Consider the following 25,217-nt stretch of genomic DNA (forward strand, 5'->3'; position numbering starts at 1 on the left):
CGGAAGGTCCTATCATCAGTGCTGGTTACCGGGAGGACGCAGCGATTATTGGAAGGAAAAGCGGCGGGAGGCAGAGTGAAGGACGCGTCGTGGGGACCTGTAAGTGTTATGGCAATGTTTATTAACTGTATGTGTACATGTATAATGTGTTTTTATGTGTTTGTGTTTGCCTCCCATTGTTTTCAATGGGGTTCGAGAGGTTCGTCGAACGGTTCATCGAACCGAACTGGAACGGGGCCTCCTTTCGATGAAGCGAACCGAACTCGAGCCTTCAGAGGCTCGCTCATCTCTAGTGGGGGGAATGGCTGTGAGTAGGTGACATCACTCAGTTCGCCAGAGGTCACATCCATGCTTCCCCGCTGTTCTCAGTGAAAGTCCTGCTGGATTGTCGGATAGTGGGTCACGGCCGTTTCCCATCTCCAGAGTCACGTGGTAAGTTTCTTTCTCCTGTAGAATGTAAGCTCTTATAGTCAGCAGGGTCCTCTCTCGTGTAGACTAAAGGCCGCTTTACACGCTGCAACATCGCTAGCGATGTCACTAGCGATCGCACCCGCCCCCGTCATGCGTGCGTCACGGGCAAATCACTGCCCGTGGTGAACAATATGGCTAGTACGCAACGTCACTCCCACCTCGTTGTCGGAGGATGCAGGAACGCTGTTGTTCTTCGTTCCCGGGGTGTCACACGTAGCGATGTGTGCTGCCTCAGGAACGACGAACAACCTGCGTCCAAAATGAGCAACGATATTTGGGAAAGGAACGACGTGTCAACAATCAACGATTTTTCGGATCGTTAGCGGTCGCTCATAGGTGTGCCATGCAACGACGTCGCTAACGTCGCCAGATGTGCGTCACGAATTACGTGATCCCAGCGATATCTCGTTAGCGATGTCGTTGCGTGTAATGTGGCCTTATGATCAGCAGGATCCTCTCTCTTTCCTCTGTAACGTGCAAGCTCTAATGTTTAGCGGCATCCTCTCTCCTTCTCCTGTATAGTGTAAGCTTCTATGATCAGCAGGATCCTCTCTCCGTCTCCTGTAGAATGTAAGGTCTTTTGGACAGCGGGCTCTTCCCTCTCTCCTATAGAGTGTGTAAGTCAACTGGGTTGTCTCTCTCTCTTCTCCCTTCAATGTGAATCTTTTCACCAATTACTAACACTCTAATATTGAGATTCTTGTGAGTATATTTGCAGCAAATCCAAATTTTGGGGAAAATTTGTCAAAGTTGGCGAATTTGAATTTCAAAAGTTCTGTTCATCTTTACTTGTCGTTTCTGGTGGACACACATGAATTGGCCAATTTGTGCGCTGAGTACCTTCATTTTATAAGTATATTCCATAAAGTTTCACTTGAAATTCCAGATATTCAATGTTTGCATAGAGCTTAGCACATACAGATTCTTTTGTTTGTCCAGTAGTTTCTGTTACAGTCTCTGCACAACGATAATAGGATTTCTTAAAACAAACTATGCAACAATCTTGACCAATAATCAGTTTCTCAAAAGGATTAATTGGCACTGCTTTTGTTGGCACTGTGCTCAAGTCTTTGATATTTATCTTCTGCTACTGACAGGAAGAACACAGTCTGACCTTACTGACATTGTACACCAGGTGCCCTCTGAATACACCCAGGTTTTTCTCAGGTTTTTCCACTCTTGTTTGACCTTACTGCCTTGTCTTTTCTCTTTCAGCTCTGCACAGGTTATTGTGGAGCTCTACACAGTCTCAGATATTTATCTACCTTACAAGAAAAAAACGAGCAACCTTACTTTTAGTTGTATCATTGGTACACCAGGTGCCCCCAAATAATGTCCTTTTCTCTTCTTTTCTGTCTGCAGTCTCATGAAATTACATAGGATTTGAGAGGGCTGATGAGCCAGCTGCAATGCCTCCTGATGAGCCAGCTTCAATGCCTCCTGATGAGCCAGCTGCAATGTCTCCTGATGAGCCAGCTGTAATGTCTCCTCCCTGCCACCAGAGAGATGACTGCACTGCCTGAGAGGAGTATAGAGAGAGAGGAAAAGAGAGAGAGCGAGGTGATTCTGAGGTGAAGTGGCTACCTGTTTCCTGGTCTGTTAATGAAAAAAGAGAAGACCTCGCATCTCCTCTTTATGTAGGTGCTCAGGAGAAATTTAAACAGTCACTAGAGGTTAACTCCGGCACACTAGTAATTTCCCATAAAACCAAAGAACGCAGTAGTTAGATGTCAAAATCCTTTTCTTTTATTTTGTTAGTGCAAGACGTGAAAAAAACGATGCTGTACAATTGTCCGCCAGGTGTCGGCGTTTCGGCTAACAAGCCTTCATCAGGTCGGACAGACTTGACCTACACTGGAATGGTAGCCTGATAAGTATGTAGGATAGCTGTAAGAACACGTGCAGAGACTGCCTATGTGGGGTCCCTGGGTAATGTCGGCGTATAGGATCAAATCCTATGAGGGTATATGGAACATAGTGAGGAAGTCTTGGTAGTCGTGTGTGTCCCTTGTTAGAGTAGCCGGAGATATTACAATCATGGGAGCGTCAGGGAGAAGGCAGCTCCTTCAGTGTGGTGCCAGGGCCCAGGGCTCAAGCTTAGGATCAGGATAATGTACCTGACTGCTATTATAGCTATTGGCTTCAGTGGTATAGCCTGGGATCAGGATAATATGCCTGATTGTTACTAGTGACTTCTGTGGTATAGACCCCACATAGGCAGTCTCTGCACGTGTTCTAACAGCTATCCTACATACTTATCAGGCTACCATTCCAGTGTAGGTCAAGTCTGTCCGACCTGATGAAGGCTTGTTAGCCGAAACGTCGACACCTGGCGGACAATTGTACAGCACCGTTTTTTTCACGTCTTGCACTAACAAAATAAAAGAAAAGGATTTTGACATCTAACTACTGCGTTCTTTGGTTTTATGGGAAATTACTAGTGTGCCGGAGTTAACCTCTGTTTCCTGGTCTGATCTGGATACCTAGAGTGTTAGAGACAGCCTGCGGACGGCTGTGCGAGCAGACCTGGAGTGTGAGAGACAGCCTGCCGATTAATGTGCGAGGATAAACCACGCAGCTGCATGTCAGTGGATATAAACGGCTGCCAGAGAGAGAACTGTGAGTGGAGCGGTTGTCCTGGTTATCCGTACCTATCGGCCCTGACTCCTGCCCTGTGGTGATCCGCACCTGAGACCTTCCTATGAGACTTTGACTTCTACCCTGAGGTGAACTGTCCCCATGATTGACGGTGTCACAGAAAACTGCTGCAGAGCCGAGCACTGAGATGTTCTGTCCCACAGCTTCCACTCAGTAATCTCTACGGTTCCCAAAATTACGTCTTAGTCCACAGCTCACAAGTCCACTCCAAAGGCCTAAGTACAGCAAAGCTATTACTGGCTACTCCCTGACCAGAGAGGAGAGTATTTATAGCAAAGGTGAAAAAGAAACTTAGGACAGCTGAGACCCGGATTTTTATCCTGAATTAGGAAACCAGATAAACTACTTCTCTCTTGCAGCTCCGGATCACGAAGAATCTGCTCTTTTAACCTGTGCAAGTGTGTGTAGCCCTGCGCTGTGATCTCCTGTTTTCAAGAAAAAGACTGGAGTAATTCCACATATTATGAATAGAAAGTTTTTATTTAAGATTAGATGCAAAAAATTATAGACATACAACATAGACATTAAAAATGTATAGTGTTACAGTGCACGGAACTACACAAAGATGCGGAGGTTTGGCATGCTGACTGTGTGAACAGGATCTAGTTTGTTGGTTTGCTGGTTTGAATATAAATTGCTTTCACAGGAGACTACAGGTCATTTATATCTATCTATATATATGAACACACGGATACTCGTGACTCATCAATGTATGTAAATATATTACTACAGTAAACACATATCAGTGTACATATGTTGCTGTTAATCCGTGTATATATATATATATATATATATATATATATATATCGACATGTATATAGGGCTAAGTGTCTATGATGGTGAGCTAGTCACACTGAGAGTGATTGCCTTTTTGAGACACAACACATCACATGAATAACAGGTTTGCACTTTACAAATCAAAGTTAACATTCACCGTATGGAGCACTGTGTTATCAAGGCACCTATATAGACAGTGTGTGTAATTGTACACTGGCTCCACTCTAAGGCGGGCTTTGCACACTACGACATGGTGCGCTGTCGGTGGGGTCAAATTGAAAATGACGCACTTCCGGCATCGCATGTGACATCGTAGTGTGTAAAGGTCCGATGATACGATTAACGAGCGCAAAAGTGTCGTAATCGTATCATCGTTGCAGCGCTGGCGTAATCCATAATTACGCTGACGCGACAGTCCGATGTTGTTCCTCGCTCCTGCGGCAGTACACATCGCTGTGTGTGAAGCCGCAGGAGCGAGGAACATCTCCTACCGGCGTCACCGCGGTTTCCGTAGAATATGCGGAAGGAAGGTGGTGGCGGGATGTTTACATCCCACTCATCTCCGCCCCTCCGCTCCATTTGGCCGCCTGCCGTGTGATGTCGCAGTGACGCCGCACGACCCGCCCCCTTAATAAGGAGGCGGGTCGCCGGCCAGAGCGACGGTCGCAGGGCAGGTGAGTGCATGTGAAGCCGGCGTAGCGATAATTTTCGCTACGCCAGCTTTCACAAGATATTGTGCCTGCGACGGGGGCGGGGACTATCGCGTGCGACATCGCAGCATCGGCTTGCGATGTCGCAACGTGCAAAGCCCGCCTAAGTGGTTGCCCTTTTAAGACACATCACATAATAGCTTGGTCTATAGTAACGTTACTAACAAGCTTACATCTTTTACAAGACAGGTTTAGAGTTGTACTATTAGTAACCGTATATATTTTATAGCTCACATACAAAAATCGCTCATTGTAAGGAGACCCCTCTGTGAGTAAATGCCCAGTGTCTATAATTGTAAATTGGCTCCACTCTAAATGGTTGCCCTTTTAAGACACATCACTTTAAGAGCCTGATGTGTCTTAAAAGGGCAACCACTTAGACACTTAGCCCTATATACACGTCGATATATATATATATATATATATATATATATATATATGGATTAACAGCAACATATGTACACTGATATGTGTTTACTGTAGTAATATATTTACATACATTGATGAGTCACGAGTATCCATGTGTGCATATATATATAGATAGATATAAATGACCTGTAGTCTCCTGTGAAAGCAATTTAATGTCTATGTTAAATGTCTATCATTTTTTGCATCTAATCTTAAATTAAAACTTTCTATTCATAATATGTGGAATTACTCCAGTCTTTTTCTTGAAAACAATGGTTATATGGAGTTAGCATAAATACGTGTGATATAATGAAAATCTGGAATTATTGGTTATTAGCTGTGATCTCCTGACCTGACCACTCAACCTCATGACACTTATCCTGCCACCAAGACTGTCTACTGCCACTGGTTCTCCCTCTGCGACCTTGACACCAACAATGCGTACCAGCTATACAGAGGACCAAAGTGCCAATTTTGTACTAGAAGACTGCATAAATCACTCAACTTTTCCCTCTTTTGGTCTTTCCTCCGAAGTTATTCCCAGAAGACTTCTCTGAATCTAAAGGCCCAGTTACACGTGTCGATTTATCTGGCGATAGGTCATCGGGGTCACGGATTCCGTGACGCACATCCGGCATTGTTCGAGATGTCGTTGCGTGTGACACCTACGAGTGACTCTGAACGATCGCAAATAGGATGAAAATCGTGGATCGTTGACACGTCGTTCATTTTTAAAAAATTGTTTGTTTTGGGGAAGCAGCCGACATATTGCTCCGTTTGAACGTCGAACAACATTCAAACGATCGCCTGGGTCCAACAATATATCATTGATCGCTGATGCGTCGATTTTGAGATCGTTACGTGTGACAGCAAATAAACGACCAATAAGCGATACCGGCAAATCGTAAATACGATCTGGGCGTGTCACATCGCACATACGATCGCCCGATAAATCGACCCGTGTAACGGGGCCTTAAGTTACCTCCATCTTTGTGTTCCAAATATCAGTAGTAACCTGAGGTCTGTGCAAGATAACTGGTTCTTGTCTGACCACAAAGAATAACTTCGATTTTTCAGTTTTTCGACATTTTAAAAGAAACTAACTTAATTTTCCATGTTTTTGTAATAAAGTTAAATGTTTTTTTCCTTTTTTTTATAACACACTTGTTTCAGGCTTCTTTACATAATGCAGAGTATGAGCTCACTGCCCATCTGGGAATGTGAATGTACAGAGTAGACAGCAATTTTCAGTCCTAGGAATCAATAGCGTCATGCAGCTTGTGGCTATATGAACACACAGCCATCGCTTTCTACAGATGCAGAGGGTGGTTCACAACAGAATTAACTTTTTGAGGGTTTTTTTTCATTATTTTATATCTTGGCATCAGATAGTGAGTAACTAGAAGCTGCGTGAATCACTTCTGTATCTGATGCTGGCAAAGTAAATGACAACGTAGAGGCCAGATCCCCCAACACTTGCAGCTGGTGAAAAGTGGAAATTCCTGACCTCAACGGTACGCTTCCCCTTCACTAATAAAGTGAGCAGTTGTCCCTGAGTATGGGTCATGGAGGGGGAGATGACTCGGTTTATTCTCGCTAAGCAGTCAGACATGCAATGCGGCTGAGCGAGGCCCACACACATCTGTGGCAGGATGCAAGAGGTAAATAGCTGGGACAGTGAGAACACTGAGGAAGTCCTGGGCTAATAACACGTTGCGATGCTGCGGGTAAAATTCTGTATTCGAGTTATGTTGAAATTAGAATTTTGTTTACTCAAACTAATATAGAATCAACAGCATTCAATAAAGTTTCTGAAGGGATAATAGTTGTCACTGTTTGCACAAAACCACAGGTTTATACCTCTATAGTATAACATATCTACCTGGAAACTACTGGGGGGTGTACAGACGTGTGGGAGACCTCGTCCATATCCTGTAGTGTTAGACATGGCTTTAGGAGTTTATAATTCTTCACAAATCTTCAGAAACGTTACTCCATCCTTATTTCCTCCTACGGTACCAAAACAATTCCAAAGTCAAGGTGCCTATGATAGAGGCCATTCACCAGATTCTCATTTTCTTGGGAGAAGGTGTCATGGCCGCCTCTCTGTATTTTGAGACTAGTGACAGGATCAGGACTTGAGTCTCTCATTGTCATCTGAGACTCTACATAGTAAAAGTGTTTTCTTTCTTTGGGTGTGGCAAGGGTTAATGTCAGTTTTCCTTGCCAACAGCTTCTGATTCCTGGACAGGCGTTTCCAGTTTGGGACCACTCCCAGTCCCTTTATATACTTCCAGCAGATAGTGCCGATTATTCTCTTTGCCATTTGGATTCTAGGCCTGGAGGTGGAAGGAGCTGCTGGAGTCCTTCCTGTTGGTAGCCATGTAGGCTGCAGTACTTGTGTCTGACTGCAGCCTAGTTGTCGAAGTTAAGGGTACCTTCACACTTTAGCGATGCAGCAGCGATCCGACCAGCGATCTGACCTGGTCAGGATCGCTGCTGCATCGCTACATGGTCGCTGGTGAGCTGTCAAACAGGCAGATCTCACCAGCGACCAGTGACCAGCCCCCAGCCAGCAGCGACGTGCAAGCGACGCTGCGCTTGCACGCAGCCGGCGTCTGGAAGCTGCGGACACTGGTAACTAAGGTAAACATCGGGTATGGTTACCCAATGTTTACATTAGTTACCAGCGAACACCGCTTAGCTTTGCTCTCCTAGCTACAGCAAACATCGGGTTAATTAACCCGATGTGTAATGCAGCTACATGTGCAGAAAGCAGGGAGCCGCGCACACTGCTTAGCGCTAGCTCCTTGCTCTCCTAGCTACAGTACACATCGGGTTAATTAACCTGATGTGTAATGCAGCTACATGTGCAGAGAGCCGGAGCCGGCAGCACAGGCAGCGTGAGAGCTGCGGAGGCTGGTAACTAAGGTAAATATCGGGTAACCACCTTGGTTACCCGATGTTTATCTTGGTTACAGCTTACCGCAGCTGCCAGACGCCGGCTCCTGCTCCCTGCTCGCTTCATTTCGTCGCTCTCTCGCTGTCACACACAGCGATCTGTGTGTCACAGTGGGAGAGCGCCTTTGAAGAAAACGAACCAGGGCTGTGTGTCACGAGCAGCGATCTCGCAGCAGGGGCCAGATCGCTGCTCAGTGTCACACACAGCGAGATCGCTAATGAGGTCACTGCTGCGTCACAAAAAGCGTGACTCAGCAGCGATCTCGGCAGCGAGCTCGCTGTGTGTGAAGCACCCCTAAGTCTATTGTTGTTTTTCCCCCTGTCTGTCTTACTTTCCCTTGGTGTGTTGTTTTAGTTCAGAGGTGGGATTAGTGATCCTTATCTTCACACTCAGTAGCCAGGGCATACAACAGGGTCTCTCACGGCTTCTGGTTCCTGCTCAGCAACAGGTGAGGAACCTGTATAGGATCTGGCTAGTAGTGCAGGGTACAGTTGCAGGTAAGTGTAAGTGTGTCCATCTTCCCTCTCACTAGCATCAGGGTCCACCATTGTTAATGTGTCCCCAGTGTACCCCTTGTTTCTCTTGGTAAATCCCATGTCTGTTGTGTGTTTTACCTCAGGCCAGACCTTCGCTAAGTCCGTGCAATGACAGGAAGCCAGCATTATGGATGGTTGGTTGGGACCTCCATACCTCTTCAGTGAACAGGACTAATGGACTCACTATTGCAGACACATATAGGAGAGTTAAGGCTCCGTTACACGCTACGATATATCGGGCGATATGTCGTCGGGGTCACGGATTCCGTGACGCACATCCGGCATCGTTTGACATATCGTAGCGTGTGACAGCTACGAGCGACAGTTAACGAGCAAAAATACTCACCTTATCATTGCTCCTTGACACGTCGTTCATTTTCAAAATATCGGTCACATTCCTGGATGCAGGTTGTTCGTCGTTCCTGAGGCAGCACACATCGCTCCATGTGACACCTCGGGAACGACGAACACAGCTTACCTGCGTCATGCCGGCAATGAGGAATGAAGGAGGTGGGCGGGATGTTACGTCCCGCTCATCTCTGCCTCTCCGATTCTATTGAGTGGCCGTTGTGTGACGTCGCCGTGACGCCGCAAGTCCCTCCCCTTTCAGGAAGAGGATGTCCGCCGCCCACAGCGAGGTCATTTGGGAGGTAAGTACGTGTGACAGGGGTGACCGACTTTGTGCGACACGGGCAACAAATAGCCCATGACGCACAAACGATGGGGGCGAGTGCGATCGCACATGCGATGGCACGATAAATCGACGCGTGTAACGGGACCTTTAGGCATTTATTTTCACCACAGTTTATGATAGTTATGGAGAAATCTAAACCGAAGGATTTTTAAAAAGAGTCACCAGATTTTAGCCACCATATCTGAAATTAGCATAATGTAGAAACAGAGCCACTATTTTCAATGATGTGTAACTTACTGGGCTGTTTGCTATATTGTTATTAGCGGGAGATTATCACTATAAAAGATTAGTGATGACATGTAGTTCTTCTTCTACATTAGCTCTGTAAACCATCCCCCACCATTGATTGGCTGCTTTCTGCCTATGCACAGTATACACAGAAAGCTGCTAATCAGTGGTGTGGGCGGAGTTATACAAAGCTCAGCATGCAGAGACTGTTAGATCTGCAGCAGTGGTTTTAGCAAAACTGTAGGAAGGAGTCTAGTAAGTCACTCATCATTGGAATCAGGGGCTCTGCCCTTACATCATATTGCTCTCAGGTGGCGTAGCACAAATCTGGTGAGCCATGTCTGATTTTTTTTCTTTATAAAATCACAAAAAACTACCATGGATTTCTTTATTTTTTGACTTTTCGGTTGGGGGTGCCATATGTGAAGTGTATAAATAGCGCATGGCAGAGGCGTATATACCTAAGGATGGTTTGGAGGATAGTGGAGGTCCTTAAGTCACGCCTACGCAATCCGGTAAAGTGTACACTATACTCAGACTTTTCTATTTGTAACACATAGTTTGTTCAAAATAAAACCATTAACATTTTAGGTAAAGTGTAACTGTTGTTTAATTTTTCTCTAATAGTAATGTAGAGCAAGCAATTTTGTATAATGTAGCAATAATGTGGAGCAAGCAAAGAAACTTTCAAATAAACTTTATAATCCAAAACAGGAAGTAAATGTAGCGCCCCTGTGGTTAGGCGCTACAGGGGAATGCAGCACCTTAACAGCAAGGTGCAGTGCTCTTTGGTCAAAGGTGAAAGAGAGAGGAAATGCAGAGTCTTATATTAGACTAGAAGGTGGCCCGATTCTACGCATCGGGTATTCTAGAATTTACGTATTGTGTAGTTCATGTATGATTTTTGTTATATATATATATATATAGAGATGTTGTTGTGTGTAGTTACCAAGTGTTTGTGTAGGCGCTGTACATGTTCTGGGTGTTGTCTGGGTGTGACGGGGGGTGAGAGCGGTGTTGTATGTGTGTTGCGTGTGTTGCGTTGTTTGTGGAGCGCTGTGTGTCTGTAGCGTTGTGTGTGTGTTGCGCGGTTTGTGTGTGTGTGGTGTGTTTTGGGGGGAGGTATGTTTTGTGCAATGTGTGTGTTGTGCGGTATGTGCGTATATTTGTGTGTGCCGCGGTGTTTGTGTGTTGGGTGTTGTGTGTGTGCAGCGTTGTCTGTGTGTGTGGGTGTCTGTGTAGGGCAGTTGTTTGTGGTTCCCAGTGTGTGTGTGTGTGGTGTGTTGTGCAGTGCGCGCGCGCGCGTGTGTGTGTGTGTGTGTGTGTGTGTGTGCATCAGCCTCTCTTCTCTCAGCCTACCTCTCCCAGCCTCCCTCCTCCCAGCCTCCCTCAGCATCAGCCTCCCTCTCCCAGCCTCCCCAAGCATCAGCCTCCACCAGCATCAGCCTTCCCCAGGATCAGCCTCTCTCCTCCAAGCCTCCGTCCTCCCAGCCTTCCCCAGCATCAGCTTTCCCCTCCCAGCCTCCCTCAGCATCAGCCTTCCCCAGCATCAGCCTCTCTCCTCCCAGCCTCAGCCTCTCTCCTTCCAGCCTCCCCCAGCATCAGCCTCTCTCCTTCCAGCTTCCCTCAGCATCAGCCTCCCCTTCCCAGCCTTCCCGAGGATCAGCCTCTCTCCTCCCAGCCTTCTTCCTCCCAGCCTCCCCCTCCCAGCCTCCCTCAGCATCAGCCTTCCGCTCCCAGTCTGCCCCAGCATCAGCCTCCCCAAGCATCAGCCTCCACCAGCATCAGCCTCTCTCCTTCCAGCCTCCCCCAGCATCAGCCTCCCCTTCCCAGCCTTCCCCAGGATCAGCCTCTCTCCTCCCAGCCTCCTTCCTCCCAGCCTCCTTCCTCCCAGCCTCCCCCTCCCAGCCTCCCTCAGCATCAGCCTTCCGCTCCCAGTCTCCCCCAGCATCAACCTCCCTAAGCATCAGCCTCCACCAGCATCAGCCTCTTTCCTTCCAGCCTCCCCCAGCATCAGCCTCTCTCCTTCCAGCCTCCATCAGCATCAGCCTCCCGTTCCCAGCCTTCCTCAGGATCAGCCTCTCTCCTCCCAGCCTCCTTCCTCCCAGCCTCCCTCAGCATCAGCCTTCCCCTCCCAGTCTCCTCCAGCATCAGCCTCCACCAGCATTAGCCTCTCTCCTTCCAGCCTCCCCCAGCATCAGCCTCCCCAAGCATCAGCCTCCACCAGCATCAGCCTCCCTCGTCCCAGCCTCCCCCAGCATCAGCCTCCCCCTCCCAGCCTCCCCCAGCATCAGCCTCTCTCCTCCCAGCCTTCCCCATGATCAGCCTCTCTGCTCCCAGCCTCCTCCAGCATGCCGTGCTCCTCTGCCGACACTCACACACCCGATCGCATCCCACTCACACACACCCGATCGCATCCACTCACACACACCCGATCGCATCCACTCACACACACCCGATCGCATCCACTCACACACACCCGATCGCATCCACTCACACACACCCGATCGCATCCACTCACACACACAGACACTGACGATATCGCACATACGCGCTGATACTCACAACATCCGGACATACCACATGCCTCTGGCCATGTGATCCTCCGTCAGGTCCTGGAAGATCACAACAGCACAGTATCGAGGCCGAGAAGCAAGCGATATCGCCGGATGCTGTGAGTGTGTGGATGCGATGTGAGGTGTGTGTGAGGTGTGTGTGTGTGTGAGAGTGAGTGTGATCTGATGTGTGTATGTTTGTGTGTGTGCTGTTATGTGTGTGCGTGTGGATCTTCCGCTGCAGCAGGACCTTGTTGCGCTTGTAATCATGCGAGCATGGTTACCAACGTATCCACACCACTCCCGTGCGAGCGGGGGCCGGGGGGTGGAGTGGGGGTGGGGAGGGGAGTACAGTACAGTACTCACCTCCGTGACAGCCGTGTCAGTTCAGGGAATGCGCGGGGGGGGAGGGGGAGGGGGAGTACAGTACTCACCTCCGTGACAGCCGTGTCAGTTCGGGGAATGCGCGGGGGGAGGGAGGGGGCGGGGCCAGAGCTAGCGTGCATTGCGTGAGGGGGGCGGGGCGTGTGTGGGGGCGCAGCCTGGGCGAGCGGCCAATCGGTGTGGGGGGGCGGGGCCATGGCGAGCCCAGCGGCCAATCAGCTTTGTGTCACCGAAAGGACACAATTTTGGAGCATGACAGACAGACAGATAGACAGACAGACAGACAGACAGAATAAGGCAATTATATATATAGATTGAGTAACACTGACTCAGCAGCCCCTACCTTCATATTCCTGGGACTGTTTATATAGTAGGTCCATAGGGGGGGTGGAGCCTAGCTGAGCGTGAGACGCGACGTGGTTGCCAGGACGACTGGGTGACAGTTAGGGAGTTACCAGTCAGTCAGTAAGGAGTGACAAGCAGAAACGAGAGTAAATTGATGACTGAAAGAAGGGCTAGAAATAACACAGGCCCGACGTCCTGAGCGAGGGTACCCCAAAAGAAAAGAAAGACACTGGAAAAGGGGTAACCCAGACGGAAAGGGGACACTTTAGGTCTGGCGAGAGCCGGCTGAAGAGTTCAGGTCGACACCGGTATAACGGGACTGAGGAGGTTTGTCAGGTTTATCCCCAAACCATTGACCGTTAACCTGGGATCCTTAATAAGAGGAGTCCCGGTACCCATCAAGAGTCTGACTACTAACCCCAAGTTCACGACGCTGTTGCGAGATAGATAAAGAAACCGTGCAGCATCAGACCTCTGGGAAAACCAGTGACGAGACTAACGAGTGGGTTAAAGAGGGAGCCCTCAGAGCAGGGACCGAGAAAGAAACAATGAAAGGTTACCTCAGAGAGAGACTCTGTCAGTAAATCTCCTCCGAAACTTGTGGCCATTGACCTTCTGGTAACCGAACTGTTGCTGCTGTCAACTGTGCAAAACAAACCAGATGCCAGTAAAAAGGACTTGTTTAAGTTGATGTGGACTCGGTGTGTCGTCTCTCCGCCGTTCGACAGGACCATGCGACGTCAGAGAAGAAGGCAGCCATCACCGCTCGGTCGCTTCCCTCCTGGTCAGCGACCCGCCACCCTGAGGTAAGAAATCTCCACCTGTGGGGAGCTGAGAGATCTTAAGCTTCCGTCACCATCACCTTAGAGGTCAGCCGCGGGCAGCGCTGGTATATCTCGCTTACCAGACACCACAGGTGGTGTCACGTATATCTCCAAAATCATCCCTGAACCCCATTCCACAGCCGCAGAGTGAGCGCCCAGGACACAAAGCCGGGACCGACCACTTGTGATAACGCCATCGAGAGTAAAGTATCCGTAGTCCCGGCGCCAGAGTACCACTACCGAAAACCCTGATGGTCAACTCATAAACCTTTCAAAAAGCTTCTGGAAAATGTCCCACTAGGCTGTTTCTGAAGCAGACATCAGCTCGTTGCCAGGGAAAATCCGTCTTCAGCTCTACATACCTTCTGACGGTGGGGGCACATCCTACTCAGTGTGCAGCAGGGTCAGTTTCTCTCAGGCTATGGCACAGTGCAGAGCTCTGTCAGGTTGTCAACACAAGCTCCTCTACAACTCATCACACAAGCCTATCTGATCAGTTATCTGCCTCCTGCTCTGCACAGTAGTGACTAAAGGTCCAGTCACACTAAGCAACTTACCAGCGATCCCAACAACGATAGGGATCGCTGGTAAGTTGCTAGGAGGTTGCTGGTGAGCTGTCACACTGCGACGCTCCAGCGATCCCACCAGCAACCTGACCTGGCAGGGATCGCTGGAGCGTGGCTACACGAGTTGCTGGTGAGCTCACCAGCAACCAGTGACCAGCCCCCAGTCTCCTAGTTACAGCACACATCAGGTTAATTAACCCGATGTGTGCTGCAGCTAAATGTGCACAGAGCAGGGAGCAGCGCACACTGAGCGCTGGCTCCTTGCTCTCCTAGTTACAGCACACATCGGGTTAATTGCCTGATGTGTGCTGCAGCTATCTGTGCACACAGCAGGAGCCGGCAGCACAGGCAGTGAGAGCGGAGGAGGCTGGTATCAAAGGTAAATATCGGGTAACCAAGGACAGGGCTTCTTGGTTACCCGATGTTTACATTAGTTACCAGCCTCAGCAGAAGCCGGCTCCCTGCTCACTGCACATTAGTTGTTGCTGTCTCGCTGTCACACACAGCGATCTGTGCTTCACAGCGGGACAGCAACAACTAAAAAATGGCCCAGGACATTCAGCAACAACCAACGACCTCACAGCAGGGGCCAGGTTGTTGCTGGATGTCACACACAGCAACATCGCTAGCAACGTCACAAAAGTTGTTCGTTACCAGCGATGTTGCTAGCGATGTTGCTTAGTGTGACGGGGCCTTTAGTGCCTGGTCAGCTACTGGTTTGGCATATAGCCCACTGCACTGTGCACACAGCCCCTCTCCCCTGCCTTGTGAACAAACTCCTGCTGAGTAACATGGCACTTCTCAGCTGCTGCCTCGTGTGCTGTCTCTGACTGTGATACAATTTCAAGTAATGTGCCTCAGCACATTCAATAACAGGTGCACTTTGATCTGCCCTGCAGAGGGCAAATCAAAGTATTGTAGTGCACATACGTGAGTGATCTTTGACATTTCCTCACGCTTGCGCGTTAGAGTACTTTGCTCTGTCCACGGCAGGGCAGATCAAAGTGCGCCTGCGCAGGACTCCAATACCAGCCTGAGTCGATGACGTAGGATATGTCATCTTCACTAGGCTAGGAAGAAGAGGGACAGCGATTGCAGCAGAGACCTGCGAGCAGCGACACCCATCGCATCGAACCATCCCCTAGGTGAGAATTATAAAGGTGTTTTTTACATTATACACAGCAGCCTGGGCTCTTATATACAGTATTCTGGAATGCTGTATATAATAGCTCACTGGTGGTGGCCGCAGCTCATAAAGGAAAAACCTGGTGACAGATTCCCTTTAACAAATGTATCAGACACTTGGATCTGAAAATAATATGTATTTACAAGGGGGAGATTGATTTTAAACAATTCTGGCCTGTGTACAGATGTTCCTAATACCTGACAATGCTACATTCCCAATAAGGCTTATTGTTAGCTTTTATTCCAAATGTATCCAGGTAATGCTGACTAAGGCCCTGTGCGCACTTGCCGTTTTTTGCCGCGGATTTCCTGCGGTTTTGCTGCATGTTTCGCTGCAGAAAATGTTCATAACATCTGTGCAGTGATTCACCAGCAAATCCTAAGGGAAAAAAAAAATCCTGTGCGCACTAAGCGGAATTTGACAGCTGCATGTTTTGCTGCGGGATTCCCGCAGCAAAAACAATTGCATGTCACTTTTCCGCACGTTGCTGCAGGATTTCACTCCATTAACTCCAATGTAATCGTGAAATCCCGCAGGGAATAACTCAGGTAGCAAATTCTGTGCAGTTCACTGCATTTTCTGCGTTATTCCTTGCGGTATTTCGCGGTTTACCTGCGGTAATGTACATCGCTGCCTGCGGTTTGCAGGGAAGTGATGTCATTACAGGAAGAGGAAGCGGAGCAGAGTAAACACACACAGATCACACTCACACAGACATCACAGACATAGAACACAGACACAGTCATATAGAATACACATAGAAATCAAACGGAGATATAGAAAAAAAAAACATGTGGGCTCCGCTGTATATTTACCTTCCAGCCGAGGTAAGTGTGGCACCCCGGACAGGCCAGGACGTCACAGGTACTGCAACAGCACACCCCACCCCCCGGTTAGGCACACCAAAGTCAGACAAAAATCCTTGTTGCCTTCCTCCAGGGGCTGATGTCCACACCAGGGGGTGGAGCCAGGTGGTTGGCCCCGCCCACCGAGGAGTTCACAGTCCTGGAGGCGGGAAAAGGAAGAGAGAGCAGGGAGTTGACTTTGGAGAGTTGAAGAGTGAAGTGGTAGTGGAGCGGACTGACCGTGTCCGGGTGCGTGGCCCGGGCACGTACAGCAAGGTTGGCGGTACCGGATCAGGGAGCGAAGAGAAGCCAGCACCATTCGGCAGGGCCTTCTGACCCCGACCAGGCTTGGAGTCGCCGTAAAACCGGTCAAATCCGTTAGCGAAGGGAACCTCCGGGGTTTCTCAGCAGTCAAGACCCGATTGAAGGCAAGCGCTCAAACCGTGAAGGGAAATACAGTCACCGCCAAGAATACAGTTCCCAGGGCCAGAGCCTGCGGGCAAAAGGGGCTCCCTCAGCATCCATCCAAGCTGGGGAGCGGGTTGCCGGTGGGAAGCCATCGGAACAGAGAACATAACACAGGTGCAGGGAAAGGCAGTCACCACCAACCTACTGGGAGAAAAACCACCGCAGCCGTCTGTGGGACCCGTCCATCCAGCCGTTTGTTTTACCGGAGACTTTGCATTCATCATTGGCTGAGTGAGTACCACCGTGCCGTGCGGCACCACGCTGCCCCCGGGACCCTGCACCTCACCAGGTCCCGTAACCCACCTGCCATTCCTCCCTCACCGGGCCCCGGGACAACCAACCCCCCTTCCCACGGAGGGGACAAACAACATCTAAGCTGCTCCCTGTCATCGCTCCCGGGATCCCCATCCAGAGCAGCGGTGGTGTCACAACCTCACCACAACCGTGGGTGGCGTCACGGACAATAAATCCCCAAAACCATTCCCCTTTTCACCCACGGGCGAGGAGCGCCGCTCGAGTCCCCGGATCCGGCCCACCGCTCGAACCACCGAGCAGCAGCAGTGCCGGACCCGAGCGTGGGGAGCGCAGCGTCATCCTCCCCGCCCGCGACATAAGCACACAGCGGCAGCCCGGTATTCTCAGGCTGGGGAGGGCGAGGGGCAGGGTTAATGTCCCCCGCCTCCCTCCCACCTCCCGCAGCCGAGAATATCAGCCGCAGCTGCCCCGGGACTGTCGAATGCATTATGCGGCAGTACTGGAGTGTCCCCAGCTCTTCTAGATGCCGTGATGCAGTGGCGATCCAGGTAATAAGGAGTTAATGGCGGCGGATCGCCGCCACTAAGTCCAGGATTGATCATGGCAGTGTCTATGAGACAGCTGACATGATCAACCCGTAAGTAAAGTGAAAAAACACACACACCGAAAAATCATTTATTTTAAATAAAACACAAAAAAGCCTCATTCACCCGTTTATTAACCCCCCCGAAACAAAGCTCCGACGTAATCCACAGGTCCTGCGCTGCTTACATCCAGCCGCGACTGACACTGGCACACTGCACTGAATGCAGCCTCACAGCGAGACAGCAGAGGTAAGCACAGGGCATTTCCCATGGCCGGTAATGTGAACTCACTACCGACCGTGAGAAATGCAGTGTCCTCTATCTGTCTATCTATCCCTCTATCTATCTATCCCTCTATCTATTCTTCTATCTGTCTATTTATTTATCTATCTATCTATCTCAGAAGGAAATGATTTTTTTTTTTTCTTCAATGTGCTTTATTGCATTGAATGCAATAAAACACATGTACCAAACCGCACGCGGCAAAACCGCGGCAATACTGCGAACAATACCGCGGTAAAACCGCAGCAAACTGCGTCAAACCGCATGCGGTTTTCGGGTGCGGTTTGCCGCGTTTTTTTTACCACGGGTGCGGTAATCTTTCAATGCCTGCGGAATTTTCTTGAGAAAATTCCATTTGCCAGTGCACACAAAGACGGGGCGGGGATACAAGTGCATAACCCGCCTGGACATTAGGAGAGAGGGAGAAACAGGGGGGGGAGGGCGGTGATACACGTGCATAAGCCGCCCGGACAATTAGGAGAGAGGTGCACACGTCAATCAAAAAGTGCACGAATTTTCAAACTTTACAAAGTTGGATTTCACAGCCTAAATACCCGAGCTGCCCCTGATGGTATGTACACAATGTGCCTGATAGTGCCAGCACTGCACTGGCTGCACCTTATACATGAAAATCCTGATGTTTGGTTCCCTTTAAAATAATCAAAAAATAGATGCCGAATATTTACCCCATACCTGTATCTTTGTACAGAGTTGGCAAACAAATGAATGCCTGTCTTATTTCATTTCGACCGGGCATAAAACTCCTGCTCACATATCAATAAGGAACAGAGACGTACTTGTGTGTGATGCAACCAAGAAGAGAGGGATATGACTAAACATTTTGGCATGTTACCGTCAGAGGGAGGTGTTATACCTAAATGAACACCTGCACATAGCGAAGGTGCCAGAACACAACGAAAGCAGGTGGCCAACAATGTGACTAATAGGAAAGAAAAAAGACAAGTGTAATCATGGGAAACAGAAAGAAAGAATCCAATGCCCCGCTATAATCCTATGTTACTGTTCTGTGGTGTCTCCTCGAGTCCTAGGCTGGGTTCACACATAGTGACAGCGACAACGACGTCGCTGTTACGTCACTATTTTCTGTGACGTAACAGCGACCTTGTACGTCGCTGTTATGATCGCTGCTTAGCTGTCAAACACAGCGACGCAGCAGCGATCATAACGTCGCTACATGTGCAGAGAGCAGGGAGCCGCGCACACTGCTTAGCGCTGGCTCCTTGCTCTCCTAGCTACAGTACACATCGGGTTAATTAACCCGATGTGTACTGCAGCTACATGTGCCGGCACTGGCAGCGAGAGCGGCGGAGGCTGGTAACGAAGGTAAATATCGGGTAACCAGGGAAAGGGCTTCCCTTGGTTACCCGATGTTTACCCTGGTTACAGCTTACCGCAGCTGCCAGACGCCGGCTCCTGCTCTCTGCTCGCTTCATTTTGTCGCTCTCTCGCTGTCACACACAGCGATGTGTGCGTCACAGCAGGAGAGCGCCTTTGAAGAAAACGAACCAGCACTGTGTGTAACGAGCAGCGATCTCACAGCAGGGGCCAGATCGCTGCTCAGTGTCACACACAGCGAGATCGCTAATGAGGTCACTGTTGCGTCACCAAAACCGTGACGTAGCAGCGATTTCGGTAGCCATCTCGCTATGTGTGAAGCACCCCTAACCCTTAATTCTTGGATGATAGCGCTCATTGAGATGCTGATAAACTGCGTCGCTCCGCCACAGAGGGCAAACCTATTCTGGCTGTAAGTTAGCAATGAGCCAGAGGTAATAATAATAATATTAGGAAATGTAGTATAGTTCTTCTGATTCACTATGTCACTTACCTCATGTTCAGTTTCAGTTTTGGCTTGGACCATTAAGAAGGTGGCTTTCACCGCCAAAACACATTGTCCGTGATGCATTTGTCCTGCATTTACTTTATGTCCTCAGCTCTGTCATATTTTAGTTTTTTCGACGAATAAATTCTTTGCTGGATTTCTTCTATATTCTGGATATATATATATATATATATATATATATATATATATATATATATATATATATATATATACCGTATAATATATATATATATATATATATATATATATATATATATATTATATATATTCACATGTAATGCGCCATGGAATTGATGGCGCTATAATACTAATAAATATAAATATATATATATATATATTATACAGTGCCCTGCGAAAGTATTCGGGCCCCCCTTGAATTTTTCAACCTTTTCCCAAATTTCAGGCTTCAAGCATAAAGGTAAAAATTTTAATGTTATGGTGAAGAGTCAACAACAAGTGGGACACAATTGTAAACTTGAACAAAATTTATTATTTATTGCTTATTTTAAACTTTTGTTAAAAGAGAATAAACTGAAAATTGGGGCGTGCAATATTATTCGGCCCCTTTACTTTCAGTGCAGCAAACTCATTCCAGAAGTTCATTGAGGATCTCTGCATGATCCAATGTTGTCCTGAATGACTGATGATGATAAATACACCGTGTGCAGAATTATTAGGCAAGTTGTATTTTAGAGGATTTTTTTTATTATTGATCAACAACTATGTTCTCAATTAGCCCAAAAGACTCATAAATATCAAAGCTTAATATTTTTGGAAGTTGGAGTGGGGTTCTTTTTAGATTAGGCTATCTTAGGAGGATATCTATTTGTGAAGGTAACTATTAACCCCTTCACGACCGCGGGCCGTAAAATTACGTCCTATTTTAACGTGACTTAACGACCAGGGACGTAATTTTACGGCCTAAACTTCATTTGATTGCCGTGGCCATAGCAACGGCTTTCAAATGATGTCCCCTGCTGTTTCTTACAGCAGGGGACCTTTGCTTGACCCCAGGGGCGGCGGCATCGCCACCCCCTATCGACGATCGATGTGATTGGCTGTTCAAATCTGAACCGCCAACCACATCGATCGCACTAATTTCGGCAAAAATAATGCCCGAATTAGTGCGATCCTGTGAGATCCAGCTATGAGATGCCGCAGCTGCTGCAGCATATCATAGGTGGACCTCAAACATGTCGCCCCCAGCCCCTGCAGCACTGATTGGAGCGATCGTGCTATGACGCGCAATCGCTACAATCAGTGTGCAGTGGGGCGGTCTGATCTGCCGGTGGCCGCCCTCCCCAGGCCTGTGCTGGCCTGTGAGCCCTCCCCTAACATGTCTGCAGCGTGGAGTGGCTGGTACTTTTGGTACCACGCCACCGCTGCTGCTGCCGCCGCCTCTGATGTCTCCGCCGCTCCTGCTCCAATGGTAAGTATTCCGCTCCCTGCGCGCTCCCGTGAAGGCCCCTGCCCGTGCCCCCCCGATCTTCCCCCCTACGCCCCGATCTGCCCCCCTACGCCCCGATCTGCCCCCCGGCATCCCGATCTCCTACCACCGCTGCTGCTGAGGTCACCGCTGCTGCTGCAAAGTGAGTACTGTGCTCACTTTGCAGCCCGTGCGCGCTCCCGTGGTGCCCCTGCGCGCTGCCGTGATAGCCCCTGCCGTGCCCCCCCCGCGATCTGCTCCCCCCAACCCCTCCCCCCCCCGACATCCTGATCTGCTCCCCCCGCGATCTGACTGCCTCCCCCATTATTTCTATTCTGCTTCTGCAGCTCCCTCTCCGGTCTCCCCCTCTGCTCTCCCCCCTCCCCCTCTGCTCTCAACCCCCCCTCTGCTCTCACCCCCCCCTCTGCTCTCACCCCCCCCCCTCTCCCCCTCTGCTCTCCCCCGACGTCCTCTTACCTGTCTTCACCGGCCTGATCACATCTGCGTCCATCGCTGGGTCCTTCCTGGGCATTCTGCTGATCTGCCTGCTGCTCCTGTAAAGCTGTCCATCTCTCTGCCATCTGTTCCTCTGCAGCTCTTCTGGTCAGTGATCCTCCTGCTAGTCCTCTGGGTACTGTGAGTATAACTTTTTTTTTTTTTTCCGTATCCCCTGTCCATTTTTACACCTCATCCGTCCGTGCGTCCCGCCAAGCGCTGATCAGGGATGCAGATAACGGATCGGCATCCCTGCTCAATTTTTGGCGTGACTTTTTTTTCCGTATTCACGACGCTTTTTGTATCGCATCCGTCCGTGCGTCCCGCCAAGCGCTGATCAGGGATGCACATAACGGATCGGCATCCATGGTCAATTTTTGGCGTGACTTTTTTCCGTATTCACGACGCTTTTTGTATCGCATCTGTCCGTGCGTCCCGCCGAGCGCTGATCAGGGATGCAGATAACGGATCTGCATCCGTGGTCAATTTTTGGCGTGACTTTTTTTTCCGTATCCCCGACGCTTTTTGTATTGCATCCGTCCGTGCGTCCCGCCAAGCGCTGATCAGGGATGCAGATAACGGATCGGCATCACTGCTCAATTTTTGGCGTGACTTTTTTTTCCGTATTCACGACGCTTTTTGTATCGCATCCGTCCGTGCGTCCTGCAGCGGCCGATCAGTGCACTGCGTCTGTGCGTTTGAAAAGACAAATGGCGCTCCTTCTCTTCTGAGCCCCGCCATGCGCTCAAACAATTACTTTCCACCACATATGAGGTATCTGCGTACTCAGGAGAAAATGCACAATACGTTTTATGGTGCATTTTTTCCTGTTACCCTTGTGAAAAAAAAAGCTACCTAGTTGAAGCAACCGTTTTGTGGTAAAAAAAAAATTTTTCTTTTCACGGCTCAACGCTATAAACTTCTGTGAAGCCCCCAGGTGTTCAAAGTGCTCACCAAACATCTAGAAAAATTATTTGAGGGCTCTAGTTTCCAAAATGGTGTCACTTGTGGGGGAGCTCCACTGTTTAGGCACCATAGGGGGTCTCCAAACGTGACATGGCGTCCGCTAATGATTCCAACCAATTTTGCTGTCAAATGGCGCTCCTTCTCTTCTGAGCCCCGCCATGCGCCCAAACAATTACTTTCCACCACATATGAGGTATCTGCGTACTCAGGAGAAAATGCACAATACATTTTATGGTGCACTTTTTCCTGATAGCCTTGTGAAAAAAAAAGCTACCTAGTTGAAGCAACCGTTTTGTGGTAAAAAAAATTTTTTTTCTTTTCACGGCTCAACGCTATAAACTTTTGTGAAGCCCCCAGGGGTTCAAAGTGTTCACCAAACATCTAGAAAAATTATTTGAGGCCTCTAGTTTCCAAAATAGGGTCACTTGTGGGGGAGCTCCATTGTTTAGGCACCTCAGGGGGTCTTCAAACCCGACATGGCGTCCGCTAACAGGTGCAGCTAATTTTGCACTCAAAAATTCAAATGGCGCTCCTTGCCTTCCGAGCACTGCTGTGTGTCCAAACATTTGATTTCCACCACATATGAGGTATCTGCGTACTCAGGAGAAAATGCACAATACATTTTATGGTGCATTTTTTCCTGTTACCCTTGTGAAAAAAAAAGCTACCTAGTTGAAGCAACCGTTTTGTGGTAAAAAAATGTTTTTTTCTTTTCACGGCTCAACGCTATAAACTTTTGTGAAGCCCCCAGGGGTTCAAAGTGCTCACCAAACATCTAGAAAAATTATTTGAGGCCTCTAGTTTCCAAAATGGGGTCACTTGTGGGGGAGCTCCATTGTTTAGGCACCTCAGGGGGTCTTCAAACCCGACATGGCGTCCGCTAATGAGTGCAGCTAATTTTGCGTTCAAAAATTCAAATGGCGCTCCTTCCCTTCCGAGCTCTGCTGTGCGCCCAAACAATTGATTTTTACCCCATATGGGGTATCAGCGTACTCAGGAGAAAATGCACAATAAATTTTATTGTGTACTTTCTCTTTTCTCCCTTCTAAAAATGAAAATTTTATGGCTAAAGTAACATTTTTGTGTTAAAAAGTAAAATTTTCATTTTTTCCTTCCACATTGCTTTGGTTCCTGTGAAGCACCTAAAGGGTTAATAAACTTATTGGATGTGGTTTTGAGCAGTGTGAGGGGTGTAGTTTTTAGAATGGGGTCACTTTTGGGTATTTTCTGTCACCTAGGCCTCTCAAAGTCACCTCAAATGTAATGTGGTCCCTAAAAAAATTATTTTGTAAATTTTGTTGGAAAAATGAGAATTTGCTGATGACCTTTGACCCCTTCTAACTTCCTAACGGAAAAAAAATTTGTTTCGAAAATTGCGCTGATGTAAAGTAGACAAGTGGGAAATGTTATTTAGTAACTATTTTGTGTGACATATCTCTCAGATTTATGGGCATAAATTTTCAAAGTTTGAAATTTGCGAAATTTTCAAAATTTTCGCCAAATTTCTTAAATTTTCACAAATAAACGCAAAACATATCGGCCTAAATTTACCACTGACATGAAGTACATTATGTCACGAAAAAACAATCTCAGAATCGCCAGGATCCGTTGAAGCGTTCCAGAGTTATAACCTGTCAAAGTGACACTGGTCAGAATTGCAAAAAATGGCCCGGTCATTAGGGTGTTTTAGTGGCCGGGGGTGAAGGGGTTAATGTGCAGAATTATTAGGCAACTTAATAAAAACCAAATATATTCCCATCTCACTTGTTTATTTTCACCAGGTAAACCAACATAACTGCACAAAATTTTGAAATAAACATTTCTGACATGCAAAAACAAAACCCAAAAAATTAGTGACCAATATAGCCACCTTTCTTTATGATGACACTCAGCAGCCTACCATCCATAGATTCTGTCAGTTGCTTGATCTGTTTACGATCAACATTGCGTGCAGCAGCCACCACAGCCTCCAGACACTGTCCCGAGAGATGTACTGTTTTCCCTCCCTGTAGATCTCACATATGAGGGACCACAGGTTCTCTATGGGGTTCAGATCAGGTGACCAAGGGGGCCATGTCATTATTTTTTCATCTTTTAGACCTTTACTGGCCAGCCACGCTGTGGAGTAGTTGGATGCATGTGATGGAGCATTGTCCTGCATAAAAATCATGTTTTTTTTTAATGATACTGACTTCTTCCTGTACCACTGCTTGAAGAAGTTGTCTTCCAGAAACTGGCAGTAGGTCTGGGAGTTGAGCTTCACTCCATCCTCAACCCAAAAAGGTCCCACAAGTTCATCTTTGATGATACCAGCCCATACCAGTACCCCACCTCCACCTTGCGGTCGTCTGAGTTGGAGTGGAGCTCTCTGCCCTTTACTGATCCAGCCTCTGGCCCATCCATCTGACCCATCAAGAGTCACTCTCATTTCATCAGTCCATAAAACCTTTGAAAAATCAGTCTTAGGCTATGTGCGCACAGTGCGTTTTTCGCGGCATTTTTGCGCGTTTTTCGGGTGCGTTTTTGGCCTCAAAACTGCAGGACTTTGCTTCCCCAGCAAAGTCTACGAGTTTTCATTTTTGCTGTCCGCACACATCTGTTTTTTTTCAGCTGCGTTTTTTTTGTGGTACCACAAAACGCAGCATGTCAATTATTCCCGCGTTTTTCACTGCGCTTTTCATCCATTGAGCTCAATGGGATGTTGAAAGACGCAATGAGAAACGCAAAT

Source organism: Anomaloglossus baeobatrachus, chromosome 3 (assembly GCF_048569485.1).
Source record: "Anomaloglossus baeobatrachus isolate aAnoBae1 chromosome 3, aAnoBae1.hap1, whole genome shotgun sequence".
Classification (NCBI taxonomy): Eukaryota; Metazoa; Chordata; class Amphibia; order Anura; family Aromobatidae; genus Anomaloglossus; species Anomaloglossus baeobatrachus.